The sequence below is a fragment of the Patagioenas fasciata genome, chromosome 5, assembly GCF_037038585.1.
Source record: "Patagioenas fasciata isolate bPatFas1 chromosome 5, bPatFas1.hap1, whole genome shotgun sequence".
NCBI lineage: Eukaryota > Metazoa > Chordata > Aves > Columbiformes > Columbidae > Patagioenas > Patagioenas fasciata.
In genome coordinates, this window is record NC_092524.1 from 15,338,904 (window position 1) to 15,352,211 (window position 13,308).

The following is a 13,308-nucleotide window of genomic DNA, read 5'->3' on the forward strand; positions in this document are numbered from 1 at the left end:
ACACAGATGGTTACAATCCTGTGCAAATCTCAATGCCAAGCACTACTACCAGACCAAGAAATGTCTTTAATTCATTTAAGTGACAAGCTCAAAACAAAAGCCAGGCCCCGAACTCCAAGGCTTCACCACTCAGCCCCATTTCTGCTTTCTCTTTGCAGCAGCAACAGGGCAAGCTCCTGCCTGAATTTGTTCCTACAGCAGCACCAGGAAGCATTGGACTAGCTACAGTAACTCACATTAATAACCTGGACAAACACTTCAAATTACTCAGTTTCAGCTCAGTAGCACAATAGCTCCATCCTTTTTAAAGCACTAGGTGTAGGTAAGTGCCATGCTGCTGCAGCAGTGTATGCTCTGCAGCAGAACTATAGATACTGGTGACAGCAAGAGCCATATGGCATGTACAGACATCAGTGCTGTGAGCCAGAGCCACAAGCTCTGTAGGCAGCTCCCCCACCTATCTGCTACGGTTTAGTCAAGAATTTGCGCATCGACCTCCCACTGGATGCAGTAGGATTAAAATACTCACCAATTCTTTAAAATCCAACCCTGGGGCCATCGCTCTTATTGATTTCCCTTGGCAAGGGCCTAACCGGGCAGCACAGGGCGCAAACCTAACCGGGCAGCACAGGGCCCAAACCTTGCCAGCTACACACCTGACCTGTTCAGCTGATTCGGAATCTGCATTTGCCAAACAACAGCATAAAGGAAACAAACAACCAACCAAACAACAACAAAAACCAACCTAACAAAAAAACAAAACCCCACACATTTTAGATGTGTCATTTCCCAAGTTACTATTAAGTGTTGAGAACAATTATGTAATCAAAAGGGCAGTACCAGAAGTCAAAGACAGCCCTTCAGCTGTCCCTAGTAAGCATCAAACTTTCTTTAGAAAAGAGAAGACTACTTAATCCAACTTAAAATTGAGAGCATTCTCCCAAAGACAAGTTTTCTGCAGTACCTGCAAGATGTGATCTAAATAATTCAAAACTTCACCCGATCTAGGTCACCGACGGCGGTTTGTTTTTCAGCAAGATGGCCTAGAGGGATTGGCTATTTTTTTGTTTTGTTTTACATTGTTGCTGTCTTCCAACATCATACTTCTGCATACCAAACAGCAGACTGATAATATGGGATGAGGAGAAGGACGGATACTGACAAAGGCCAACTTCAGCTTGTTGAAGCTGAGCTCCCTCTCACCCTCACGAAGATGGCTCCTCTGCAGCCATGGTTTTATATTTGTGACCCCTGAACATCCAGAGATTAATTTTAAGAGACGTGTGAGAAGGCTCAGGAAAAGCAAGCTTATCTTCCACTTGCAGTGCAAGGATCCACAGCCACATCTCTAAGGATTTCCAAAACCAAAATGGTTGAAGAGACCAACATCAGCCCTTCCATAGGATGAACCCATGGAACAACTTATCTTAGTTGATTATGGAAGAAGCCCTAGCGGAAATGCCACTGAGAAATGGATGGTAAACTTTCTAAGCATCTCTCATTAGGTTTATACCGTTTATAGAATTCCAAAGGTGAATCTTTTTGAACCCTGAAATATAATTCACTCATCTGCAGCCACTACATCAAGCAATCTGGCGTCCAATGGCTAACCTTACTTTGTGGTATGTTGTTTTTTCCTCCTCTTTATTTCTTTGCACGTAATAACAGCAAATTACACAGAATCAGGAAATGGCGACAGCACAAAGTTCAAACTCATTTTCCCATTAAAGGCCTTTCGCAACGATTTTTACAGCAGGCCTTTAATGACATTTTAGTCCAGTTGCAAGGCTGAGATTACAGGTATTTTCAGGTAACCTGGGAAGGTCATCAACACTTTCAGTAAAACAAGTTTTCTTTTCCATATTTCTCTATCAAAGGAGAGAGCAGTGGTTATGCTTATTTCAGAGAAACTAGAAGGTGCTATATCCTTGAAAGGATACAAATCACTTGAAAAGCAATTTATCTCCAGTTGGCACGCAAATTATTTCTCAAAGCTGCTTTATCACAAGTAAGCCACTTGTGATAGTACCAGAAATGCAAAAACCTATTTAATGGATCAGACAATATTAAGTATCTACCAACTTTATCACACACCTGTATTCAAGATTCCATATGAAATAAACAACTTGCTTCTCTGCTCAGGGTTTCCAAACAGCTTAAGTCAATCCAGGGACAATCAACTTAAAAGAAACACCAAGCAACAGCTTAAAAAGGCTGTATTCAGGGGAAGTACTGACTGTCCAGACATGAAGTATCCAGCCTCCAAGAACCTGGTCTCTATAGGATACCTCAAACTACACAAAGAACCAAGACTTTAATATATTCCTGGCAAAACATCTTAGTACTCACTTTCCAATTTCTAGCCATATTTGCAGCAGAACAACATGGGAAAAGTTGAGAGACGTCAGACTAGAATTATCCTATTTCTGTTAGTGAAAGATCTCCAGCCCTATGGATCTTTGCCAAATTCATCCCATGCTGTCATAGCAGTGTTTCTCAAGATTTTTGGTTTTTAGTGCCTTTTAGAGTGTTTTGTACCAGTACTTTCTGCAGAATCAGACATTCAATACATTAGATGTTTAATGTCTTAAATGATTAAAAAATTAACCGTTTGGAAACAGAAGTCTGTACAGCCACTGCCCCTGTCAAAATCACGATCAGGAATTAAAACTGAGCAGATATTCTCAAGATTCTTCATGTGTAAACTTCCTCTTTCTTTCTCACCTAAAACCAGGTTTGTTTTTGTTTGTTTGTTTTTAATTAACAGCCCATACCGCTTGCACGCCTCCCCCACTGCTCCTCGTGATTTGATCGCTGTGCACACTGTGAGCTCCCTGGGACACGCAGCCATATCCAGCAGCTACAGCAGAAGTCCAACAATGGAGCCACTGTTCCGACCTTGCCTCCTGGCCCACCGTCGCGGTAAGGTTTGTGCCTCTCGCTGTCCTTCCAGTGCTGCTAGATCTGAACAACTGCTGCGACTTTTCTTAGAGCTCCACTTTCTAGAGTCCTGGGACTTCATTAACAAACAAACAAAATAGTTTCTGCCTTATTAGAAAAATGCTTGAAAATAGGAATTAAGGTTTTGGAAGACAGAAAGACAATAAGAAGTGCACCAGACGGTAAATTTAGAGTTATGTGACAGGCTTAAAAATTCTAAGAGCCTAAGCCTAGTTGGGGAGGCTGGGGAGGATATTTATGTATATATTTGTGCAATTTTTTACCTGGCAGTTATCAGGCATAGAAGAATAAAAGCTTCCTCTGAACCTGCAAACAGTTTATGAGATCTGCTCTTTGGATCATGCTGTTGCTCAGCCTCCAAGGGAGACAGACCCCTCTGTGTTCAGGTGGGTCTGTGGGCTGTCACGCCACACACCGCTGGCCCCCTCCACAGACAGGGTGCCCCCCCTGCACAGGACCGGCAGCCCACAAAACAACCAACCCCACCACAGCCGCGCTGCCAACCATCTGCTCTGACAGCCCTGCCGCGACACGGAAAACTCCTACACCCCATGCAGAGCTGAGCCAAAGCCGCCTGTCACACAGCTCGTCACACGCTCGGCCTTCCTGCTCTTTGCTGCTGCAAAGAGGGATTGTACAGGAGGCCTACGCATGGCAAAGCTGCCGTAACACACACCCCCGGCTGGTGTCTTACAGCAACGAGCAACCAGGCCATGGCAGCACACTGTGCTGGGGCACCGGCAAGCTCTGGACATGCACTGCAACATGTGCTTGCCAGCGGCACAGTGCAGGGGGAACACAGCATTCAGGACCTCCATGTGGCTTGTAGGCACCTGCAAGGCCTGGCTCTGCAGCAGACCGCAGCCCTACACCTTGCTTTCGCCACAGCGCTCTCCTGCCAGGGAATGGCTTCTGGTGGTTCATTTCCTGCCTGTCTTCATTCTTGTGGGAACAGGGATCTGTGGCCACCCAGTTAGCTCTGCTCTGTGCTCGAGAACATGTAAAATCATGTCACGGCTCCAGGATTTACTGGCTCGGGTCTGTGTTTGATGATGCTTATGCTTTTGGAACAATGTCTTAGCATTCACCTGGCCTTGAGCTACACAAAGGTTTCTGAACCATGCCGGTAACAAAGAGGGGTGCTAAAAATCTCTCCTAATACATGTGCCTCAAAGGAACAATGTGTCTTGATCCGAGCAAAGAAGCTGGCACACAAGATGGAATTAGGCAATGCCTGTGTGGCTTGGCAGTTCCTGGCAAAACTGAAACGCAAGCGTAGGCTGACATTCAATTGATCCTGAGCCAGGATCTCAAGAGTTATAGAAGCAGGGCTATGTATAAACTCTCTGAAGCTTCATGATTTGGTCTGGAAATGTTTGGTTTTGAGCTTTCAGATAAATTCAACCCCAAAACATACAACACAGACGCAGACTTGCAGCTCTACATCCTTCTGAATTATTTGCCAAAAATCACCCAAGTCACTGCACTTAATTCTCCCATCAATACTGACCCTATTTCCTAAGCCTGCCCAGAGCCAGACTTCAGAACAAGCGATTTTTTGCATGTCAGGAATGGTTTTAGCTGCAAGCTTTGGGTTTAGACACTGGCCACAAAGACCTTCGGACCTCAGTCTCGCAGTCTGGTATTGCCCATTGTAATTGGGCAGAAGATAGTTTCCAAGGCCTGCACCCACATAAAGAACCCCCAAATCTCAGCACATGCAGAGCTAAATCACAGGATCACCAGGTTTAAAGAAGCCCATATTCACCAGCACACAGATCAGTGGTGCTGTCTGTGCATGTGCTGCTCCCTGCTTCCCAAAGATGCATTTTACTTTGGTGGGTTCATCTGTGCTATTTTTCTGTGGCTTGCAGCCAGGTGTCCAAGAGGATGAGTGCAGCAAGAATTAAAGGCTGTACAACTGCACAAAATCCTGCAGCACACACAGCTCTCTATGTGTGGGGGTGTATGTGCACGCGCAGGCGCACTGCACCCCCCCAGAATTAACCACTGCACTTCAGGCAAATGATGGGCAGCGTGCATTCCCACAGGGACATCAGTCATTCCCTCCTGGGGGTTCTTAGCTAAAAAAAAGCTGTGGAGAGGATGTCTGGGGAGGAAGCTGTTGGCTGCAGGGGCCACCAATCCCTCCAGCTTGAGCGCAGACAGGCAAGCTCCCTTCACTGTCCTTTGGCACATGGCCCAGGGTGCAAGATCATGCATGTCAGCAAGTGTGACAGGTCACAGAGACATCCCACAGCCCCAAGACATCCTGCTGTGATCTTGGGAACTCTGCCAAATTCAAGCTTTCATTTCTGGAGCATCCGCAACCCACTCTTGCTTTCACTGTGCCCTTCTCCTCCTTCCCTTCCTCCATTTCTAGCAACGCTGCATCCTACTTGCTCCCCGAGATAAATAGGGCAAACATAACCTGATTAACCAAGGGGATTTGGGCAGGAAGGGGCGGGGGCAAGATTAATATGTGGAGAAACACAGAACCTTTCCCTCTCACATTAGCTCTTGCCTATTCAATAATTAAAGTGTTCTGTGGTCACTCAGATTTGATATAAAAGCTTCTCGTAAACTCCATCTCGGCATGCAGATATCAAAATAAAGAGAACATTCGGTCTGACAAGCCAAAATTTATTTCAGATTCCTGGGTCAGTCAGAAGCTTAAAATCACTTGGATGGGAGCCTACTGCTTCATTTTAAAACATAAGGGTCCCTCTTACTGTTCTTCATCTATTGACAGTTTGAATTTGGGGTTATCTTTGAAGCAGGGTTTCGAAGTTAACGCAGGCTTCCTTCATTTCATGTATGCAAAAATCTCTGAGGCTGACAGTAGTTTGTCCAGGCTCCTATGAACAAGGAACATGTTACACAGGCTCTGGCTGCTCTCTGAGTCCATTTTGTTATTCTATTTTCTTTCCACCCAATCTTGCTTGGTTACCATAGGCAGACCTATCGATGTTTCAGGTCAGAAAGGCACAGATATCCACATGAAGACAAGACGCCTTCCCTGACCTTCTGAGGAGCTATTTTTGGCTGCTCTTATACGCCTAAGAACTCTCACAGAGGTTGTGCACTGAACTAACAGGCCTCAGTAACCATCACCTAAAGAGATACGAAACGGTACAGAGATTCGTTTATTATTTTTATTTTAATTCTTTCCATAACCTAACACTCTACTGACTCCAAATCTCCAGATGCTGTTGCAAGGAAGCATATTTCAAAAGGGGATGCAAGGCTGAGATTATTACCCAAGGAACGCATGTTCAACACTATGGCTGAACATATACAAACAGAAAAAATAATGACATATCCTGAATCCAGAACTTCCCAAAATTTGAGTACCCTCAGCCTTTAACCAGCTTCACTTCTCAAGAGCAAATCTGGAGATAGAAATACTACTTAGCTCCAGAAATTTCAAAGTGAAACGGATTTCTTTTCCTCATTGTGCCACTCTGGGAACACAAACAGCTGATGAGATTAAAAATGAAGGAACTTTGGGTTAGCAGCCAAACCCACACACAGGACAATACTCCATGCAGAAAGCACCAGACCCAGCTCCTTCTGTCTGAACGCATAAATACACCACATCACATGCTGGCAATCGCAGACCTGGGCTCTGCTCTGTCCTGTGTCTCACAAACTCTAACCCTGACATTCTTCCCCCAAACTGGCACTGTCCTGTCTGCAAACACTTGACTCCAAAGGCTGAGAGCAAAGCGGTGGGCAAGCCCCACCGCCCCAGCAGCCAGTCCAAAGGCTTCTCATGTGGCAAGAAGTTAACACAGACCAAGAGGACTGCACATCCCTGTTGCCACTCCAAAAATTGTTCATCCTCACACAGTGAGCAAAAGAAAGTACGACAGTATCTTCTCCCTTCTGACATAACAGCATTAAATATAAAATATCTTCCACAAATGTACAGTGACTCCTACATATATTACAAAATGCATAAAGCAGAAATGAGGTACAACTAGCAAAAAGGATATGGAGAATATATTAGGGGTGCAGCGTTCAGGGAACCCAGCCTCCAGAAATCCAGCTCTTGTGCACACATGTGCACACACACACACACACACACAGAATCCATGACACTATCTCCTAGCACCTCACACTTTCTCTGTAACAGCATCTTTTAAAAGGGTACATGCCCTGAGATATTGCCTCAAAGCTAGAACTTCATAGAGTCTAGGGATGCAACTGATTCTGGATAAAGTTATGAGAAGAGCAACACAAGGCTGGAGATAGTGAAAAAAGGCACACCTTGCATTTACCACCCAGGACACAGGCATGCTGTTTCTCTTACTATAAGGCCCAAGTTAGACAATCAACAAATTCTGCAAATATCAGGATTCCTCACATAAGAGCTAAAAGTCAGGTGCTTGTTCCTTTTGGTAACATTCACCTCCTTAAACAAGACTCACCATAGTTTGCAAAACAGCAAGGCCATGCCCTGCAAATGTTTGCTAAACATTTGTGCAATTCCATTTGAACACAGGAACAGAGGGTCCACAAGGCAGAAGCTCCACACTTTGCACAGCATTGTGAAAATGATTTGTTAGTAGTTTGTAGACAAGCAGCAACCTTTCATTTTTCCATTTAAAATATAAGTGTAAATAAGAAAACTGAATTAATTGATAGAGATAAGGTCAGTATTTATGTAATGTTATTGAAGAACACAGCATACTAAGACAAGCACCATATTTGGCAATAATTCTGCCTCACTCTGCTTCCACTTTCACTTCCCTGTTTTGTTCTGCCTGTTAGTTGATGAGCTCTCTGCTGAGAAAAACCATTGTGTGTCCATACGATGCCTGTGCCATGAAGCTGTGCTCCCAACAGAGATGTTCAGCTTGGTGCCTGCTTGAAGTATGTTAATGATTTCACTATGGCTGTGTAATGAAGCTGAGTCAAAAGAGTATTCCATGCTAGCAATGCAGGCTGCACCTCTCTCTATCCGTTTTTATTTATCTCTGGAATCACTGCCACAGTTCAGACCTTTGGTACTGAGTCATGGTGCATTGTATCATGTTTCAGTTAAGAAGCACGGGCACTTAAAATTAAAGGAAGAAAATTAAGACCACAAAAATCTATTGAAAAGAATAAGAAATCACCATCATCTTCCTGCCAAGCCACACTTTGGACCTACATGTGGCCTCAGGGCTCACATCCAGCTTTGCTGTGAGTAGAATGAGACCTCCAGCACCAACTGCGAGCTGGGGAGAGTACAGGCCACTGGATTTCCACAGTGGCCAGATAACATACAGATACAGCACAACTAGATGTGTACAAGATAGGAGAACTTGGCAATTAAGGAAATGGTGTAGGTCTTTCTTTCCCTTGGCTACTTTCTGGTTATAAAATAAAATTAAACCAAACAAAATTCAAAAATGCTCAGGGAACAGAATTTTCAAAGAGATAAGGCAAAAGCTTTCTCCTGGGGGACAGCTCCACATCCACTCCAGCAGTAAGTTCTGCTGGCAATACAAATGGTATATAAAACTCTGCCTGGTAGTGTCTCAGAATAGTATCTGCATTTCAGTCATTTGTCCCTCAAGTGCTCTGCATTCACCCTCAGAGCTGCCAACAACCACCACCACAGAAACAGAGGCCTAAAAGAGTACCTTGTGCAGAAACAGTCAAGTTTTCCCATCTGAGAACAGCAGAAGAGTTCAACTGTATAACGCAGACTGAAGTCACCCCTCAGGAGCACTGTCTTAGGGCCAAGCCAGCCCAGCTGCAGCTCTTTTAAAGAGCCTCAGGTGTGGCCAAGTGTGGGGACTAAAATGTAAGCAGGTGGTTGCTCACTGACATTCTATTGCTATAATGAGTTTGTTGAACTGCAAATTAAGCTTCATCTTCCTTTCCAAGCAATAAATAATCATTTATTACACAGTCATCTGTAGGCACATGGACTTTCCGTATTTACTGGGCATTATCTGAGAACACCAATATGTGGGATGGATCATGAGGCTCTTCTGGCATCCAGGCTCTGAAAGGAGACTGCAAGATCAGAATGTGATTACCTCTTGACCTCTGGCTTTCGCACTCCACTCGTTGCACAGAAGTGGGTTTTATTCACCAGGACCCACAGAGCTACAGAAACTAACCCATACATTAGAAGATCCAGAAAATGTCAGGAGCTGTAAAAGTTGTGCCTTATAGCACTGATGTCTTTGGTGGAAAGTTTGCAGAGAAGTATCCTGCATGCTAAAGGGTGTCCTTCAAGAAAACACAGACCAAACTATTTTCAATGTCTGGGACTTGACCCTGTAACTTTATGCTGCTAAAGTGAGAGCTTCCTTTTGCAGAGTCCCAACTGTGACACTCGCGTCTACTAAAGTGATTAAAGAGAGGAAAGGATGAATTAATATCTTTCTTGTGCACTGTTTCTGTAGAGGAGGCGGGGCAAGAGGCTCCTCTGTGTGTCTGTAATGGTGAGAGGTACTCTCAGCTTTCTAGGGCCCAGTTACTTCTCAACCGTGGGATACCAAGTTTCCAGCATGGTAACCTGGAATTTTGATTCATAGGAATTAAAGTTTGGCCACAGTAATTTTTAGATGGGAGAGAATACATAACCTGCTAAATACACTGGAGGTCAACTGGACATGGAAGACCTGAAATGCCAAAGTGTCTCCCTCTGTAGGGGAGGCAGTATTGTGTCATTAAATGTACTGCATGCCAAACCACCCCAATCAGTAAAAATCTGTCTTTGCAGGACTCTGTTGCTCTTTACTGAGCTAACCAGCTCCGTTGGCATCTGATGTGCTGAGAAGTTATCCTGGCGAAATCAAAACTGACAGCTGCAGAATGAACATGAATATTAAAATAAGGGCAAGGGGGTCTCTGCTGCAGACGGAGTACAGGGACATGTCTCTGACCTTTTGCTGCTGAACCTGCCTGCCCTCTGGAACTGGCAAGCAGCAGCGGCAGCAGCCCGCAGCCCTCCTCTCATATCCCTTCAGCTCCTTACTGTAATTTATAGAAAGTGTCCACTTACTGCAACCTGCCAGGCACTTGAGTACAAGTTAGGTAACAGTAATAGTTCTGTTGCTGCCAGTTCAGAAGGCAGCAGCAGGGATGTAGATGATCATGCTCCTCTTGACACTGAACAGGAGGCAGGTACTGAACTGGTTGAGATCTCTTTGCAGCTTTGTTAGGCCAGGACTGACTGGTGGCCCCTGCCCATGGCGTGCATTGGAAAGGCTCTCTCTGAACCATGTGGCTCAGCTGGGCATCCCATTCCTGCAGTTTCTAAGTAAATGAGTGAGTACAGTTACGTCAAGGGAATGGGTTTGGCTTGGATAATCCTGCACAGTGACTCATGCTTCCATGAGTAAATTAAGTTCCTTAGAGAAGCAAGAGAAAATCAGGCACTCTGCTTAGTCCAGCTACCTGGAGTGATGATTTAGGAAAATGTTGCAAGAAACACAGTTTTCTTTAGCTTTCTGTTGAGAAAATCATTACAATAAATACAGTATTATCTAGCTTTATACTGAATACATAATCCATTGCTGTTGTACTTGCAAACATAAGCAGCCTTTTAAGGGGAAAAGAAAAACTGGTGTAACTTGAAAGTTCTTTGTAGTGAAACATGTCAGCTAGAAAACAGTTTGCAATCAAAAACATAGATGTGACAAAAGGGCATTGTAGAAGTTGGGGATCTTCAGAAATTGACAATTATTTACACAGGTCTCCACATACATTACCCTGGTGCACATTTAAAAACAGGTTGTAGAAACAAAGATGTATAAATACCCGGAAATGAAGATTGCATCAGCTATCCCTCCCCCTCCATGACAGTGCAAAGGAAAAGCGGGGCTGAAGCAGCAAAACCACTGGATCGTTGTAATACCAGCATCCTCACTGTAACAGGCACGCACGGAAGCAGCCAAGGAGAGGGACCAGAGGTCTGTGCACCGTGGCTATTCAGTTAAGTGCAGACATACTTGTTAGTGCAAGCTGAGGTGAAATTCTACTTTTAACATTCAGTTTTCTTAGGAGATCAGGTCAAATGGTTCGATGTAGCTACACTGTTCAAATTTGAAGAACAAAAAGTATGGATTTTTATGGAATATGAACCAACTTCCTGTATCTTACTCTGGTAAGTGTTTTGAAATTGCAAGAATTCTCGCTCTGGGAGATTTTCTGATGTTGACAACGTAGCCGAATGTACCAAACTTTTGGTGCCAAACTGCTCCATTTTGCAGTCCAGGCCTCTCTGGTTTAGGTGAAGAACCTCCATCATTTTCATTTTGCTTTACAAAGCTGAAGTGTTCCATAATGAACTAATCCCTACAGTATCAACAACATCAGGTTGGTAGTTAAAGACACTTCCCATTTTACAAAGGAGAAATGAAGCCATTACAGCTGGAGGGAGTTGCTTAGGCCTCAGAGTATATCAAAGTGAACCACAGGACGTAGCTATGTCCAGTGCCAGACCTTTCCCTCACACACTGACATCATATGAAAGCAAAGCCCTGGATGATGTCAGAGCAAAAGCAGGACTGATCATGCTGGGAGCAACACTTAGGATTTTTCGGGGCAAATGACACCTCACATCTCAGGTGAAGAGATTCCACTGACCTTTCCAGGGCCAGTCAGCATCTACGGTGGCTTTGGGTCACTGCTGACCTCCCAGCTGAGCTGTAGCTCACACAGCATATACGTGCAGGTCAGGGTTTGGTGCCGTTATTCACCCCAGCACCGCCATCAGATCTGACTTAGTCTGTCATAAGCCAGGACCTGAGCAAATGGCAAGTGTAGAAATTAAATATCACCATGTAAAACCTCTTGCACATTAGCAAAATGGAGAGAAATTTACTAACACTTCATGTTTTATTGAAAATAGCAAGACACACATTAAACTCGCCTTGTTTAACTGTCTCTACACTTTAGGATAAAGGTTTAATCAGTATCTCATAGTTCAAAGACAAACACATTTTTAAATAAGAACGTGGCATTGTTTCCTTCTGTTACCAGCCAAAGCCTGAATAAATGACACCTGAGGCCAGTGGAAAAGCCCCGCTTGTAACTCCTAGAATAAAAATATCAATGTTTCCACATTCAGCAGCTTCTATTGTTTTATTTTTCATGTTTAATCTGTGAAAGCTAATAAGGAAAAGAGGGCAAGTAGGTCGAGGAAGCACCAAGCTTCCCTGGAGAGACCCTGTCAGATTCAAAACAGTCCCATCACTCTATCAACACCATCTCCCACTGCTGCAATGGAGAGCAGCAGCAGAAAAAGAACAGGAAGAACAACACTCCCTACATATACAAGGGAGGAAAGTTTGCCCCATCCCTACAATCCAAGTCAATCACTTAAAAGAAATCAAAACTGATCTGGCCTCCATCTTCCAAGTGCAAGAAAAATGCCCTTAATTTGCTCACCCCATTCTGTTTGTGTTGTTGTGAGCCTCATTTGATTGAAGCTCTCTGAGGCAGAAAATCAATGTCAGTCATGCCAGATGACTGCTTTCCTCCTCAGCATCTACTGCTGCCACTAAGATCACAAAGGACACATAAAAGGAAAAATCTGGCAGTCACAGCCATCTTCTCAGTTTTGTCACCCAGTGAATTAACACTGGCATATTAAAAGCTGACAGTATTTTTTAACAAAACAGGTTCCTGATCTGCTTGTCATCACTGAGGACATGCTGGGACCAGGGTGGTTTTGAAACATCTTGGCTAGCTTGCTTTGGCCTACTCTGCTAAAGGTAGGACCTCTGGTATCTGAACAAGCACCAACAGCTAAGGACAACCTGATGCCCTGTGTTATAAAAAACAGAGATTTCACCTTGGTTCTGTTCTCAGCAACGAGCAACGCAAACACAAGCAAGTAAAGACTTTATTGGAACTGATACTCTGAAAATCATGTCAAATTTTATTTTGTCTGAGCCACAGGGTATGAACAATCTTCAAATACCAAGATTCTTCTCTTAGGAGCCTTGTTCTCATCATGACAGTAGTGAAATACCACTTGCTCTATACTGGTTACATATTTTTAAATGCCCATTTAAAACTGCCTATCCAGCCAGTCTTGTGTTAGAAGCCTCTTATCTTACATTTAAACTCTTCAGAAGTAAAAATCCTCCCTATGGAGAAAACATTTCTTATTGATCTTCATTTCTGTCAAATGTTCATTTTCTGTCTTGCCAGATGTCTGGAACCCAAACTTTGGATGAGATGTTTAGTCCCATTCATACAAAGCCACTGTAAATACAGATTCCTGGGATGCAGCACTAAACTTCCTAATCCGTCCTTGAGACTTCTGCTAGAACCAGATGCTCAGCGAACCCAGCATAATGCAGAGCGACAGAACTACACTGTACGGTCTCC